Here is a 2,851-nt window from a genome sequence, read left to right on the forward strand (position 1 = left end):
TCGAAATTTATTTTTACTAGGGGTAGAGTTCTAGGCTGACAATTTCTTTCTTTCAGCACTTCAGTGGTATTGGACCACTATCCTCCTGCTTACATTGCTTCTGAGGAGAAATCTGCTGTCCTCCGTATCCTTTTTATTTTGTATGTAATTCTTCCCCCGTCTGGCTGCTCTGGAGATTTTGTTTTTTTTAACACTAACATTGAGCAGTTTGATTTGATGTGCTTTGTGTACTTTTCTTCCTGTTCCTTGTGTTTAAGGTTCATTGAGCTTCTTGGGGTTATAGTTTTCATTAAAATTTGGAAGCTTTTGGCCATTATTTCTTCAAGTATTTTTTTTCTTTTCTCTCCTCTCTCCTTTCCTTCAGGGACTCTATTAGATATTGAAGTTTTCCGACAGCTTAATGATGCGATGTTAATTTTCTAAAATTCTTTTTTATCTCTGTGTTTTATTTTGGGTAGTTTATATTGATATATATTCAAGTTCACTAATCTTTTCTTCTGCAATTTCTAATCTGCCATTAATCCTTTCTAATGTATTTTTAGTTCAAACATTCTAGTTTTCGTTTCCAGAAGTTTGATTTGGCTCTTTTAAAAAATATCTTCTATATCTTTATATATCTGTTTGAAAATATGGAATACAGCTATAACAACTGCTTTAATGTCCTTGTCTGTTAATTCTAATATCTGTGTCAATTCTGGGTGGCTTCAACTGATTAATTTTTTTGTGCATTAGGCTCATATTTGCCTGCTTCTTGGCATGCCTGATAATATTTTATTGGATTCCAGACATTAATTTTACCTTGTTGGGGACTGGATATTTTCATGTTCTATAAATGTTCTTGAGCTGTGTTCAGAGCTGCAGTTAAGTTACTTAGAAACAGGTTTATCCTTTCAGTGTTTGCTTTTAATATTTGTGAGGCAGGATCCAAGCAGTGTTTAGCACAGGGCTAATTATTCCTGACTGCTGGGCAAGACCCTTTTGAATATACTACCCAATTCCCCATGAATTATGAGTTTGTCAGTCTGGCTGGTGGAACAAGCTGTGTAACTGGCCCTGAGTGAGCAGTGGGCACTGTTCCCTCTGATCTTTTTGAGTGGTTCTTCTTCCTGCCTAAGAATGTTTCCTCACGTACTGTGCTGATCAGTACTCTGGTGAATACTTAAGGAGGGTCCTTTGTAGATCTCTGGACTTCTCTCTCAGTGCAGCTCTGCAGCACACAGTCCTGTCTGGCACTCCTTGACTCTCAGCTCCATCTCCCCATCTCAGGGAATCTGCTGGCTCCTCCTAGATGTCTCCTCTCTGCTCTGTTCCTTGGAAACTCTCTCAAGACAGTAAGCTGGGGGCAACTTCAAGGCTCACCTCATTTTCTCCTCTTCTCTCAGAGTCACTGTCCTTCACTGACTTATGTCCAGTACCTTGAAAACTATTGTTTCATATACTTTGTCCAGTTTTTTGCTTGTTTTGGATGGGATGGTGAATTCAGTCCCTGTTATTCCATCATGGTCAGAGAGAATATTTAACTGGATCTCTATTAGTTTTAAAAATGAATGTTGGCCAGCCCTGGCAGCCTAGTGGTTAAGTTTGGTGCATTCCACTTCAGCAGCCCAAGTTCAGTTCTCAGGTGTGGACATATACCACTCGTTGGTGGCCATGCTGTGGCCGCAACCCACATACAAAATAGAGGGCGATTGGCACAGATGTTAGCTTAGGGAGAGTCTTCCACAAGCAAAAAGAGGAAGATTGGCAACAGATGTTAGCTCAGGGCGAATCTTCCTCAGCAAAAAAAAAAAAAATCTTATTTGAGTCCAATTTCTTACCAGTATAGCCATGCACCACATAATAATGTGTTGATCAATAAGGGACCACATATACAATGGTTATCCCATAAAATTAGTACCGTACATCCTAGGTGTGTGGTAGGCCGTACCATCTAGGTTTGGGTAAGTACTGTAGGGGAGGAAGAAATTTTCCTGGCTGGTTCTTCTGACTGGTCTAAGAATTAAATTTACATGAGACAGATTAATAGGAGGAAAACAAGTAAAAGTTTAATAATATATATACACGAGAGAAACCCAGGAAAACTGAGTAACTCACCAAAATGGCCACAGCCCTCACCTTAAATGCCATCCTCAGCTAATGACAAAAGAAGATGTTTGGCGTGGTCAGAGTCAGAGACTTCAAAGGGAAGGGAGGAAATTCACAGGTAGGTGAAAAGGAGCAGACATTTGGAAAACAAGTGTTTGGCCACACAGAAACAGAAGAACACAGGGGAGCCCACCAAACAGGTTTTTTGCTAGGTTGTTCCCTGTCTACCACGTAGTTCATGTTATGTTGAGGTGATAACTCACTTCCTGAGACAGGTTTATTTATCTGAATTCTTTTAGGCAGTTAGGGAGGTAACAAGAAAAACTTTCTGAGTCTTTCGTTTCTTAAAAATAATCAGCTTAAAATAATCCTCATGTTAAAGAGACACTTTTTGGGGTGGCAAATTTTGTTCGCCTTCTTTACACTCTATGATGTTTGCACAATGACGAAATCACCTAATCATGCATTTCTTAGAACTTATCCCAGTCATTAAGCAGTGCTTAGCAGATGACTGCACAATGCATCGATTATATTTTATACATATTATATAATATTGCTTATATTAATAGGGGATGGCTGAATCACATTAAAATGTTGAAGATAAAACAGTTTACTGTCTTTTGGAAATACTTCTTCAGTATCAGTTCAAGGGAAACTGTTACCACAAGTTTGAGTTATCAAGAATCAGGAAGTTGCATGAGATAAGCACTAGACTTTGAAAAATGTTGTTATGAGTAGGAGACTATATATTTTAGCTATCTGATTG

The sequence above is a fragment of the Equus przewalskii genome, chromosome 7, assembly GCF_037783145.1.
Source record: "Equus przewalskii isolate Varuska chromosome 7, EquPr2, whole genome shotgun sequence".
In the NCBI taxonomy this organism is placed as follows: Eukaryota; Metazoa; Chordata; class Mammalia; order Perissodactyla; family Equidae; genus Equus; species Equus przewalskii.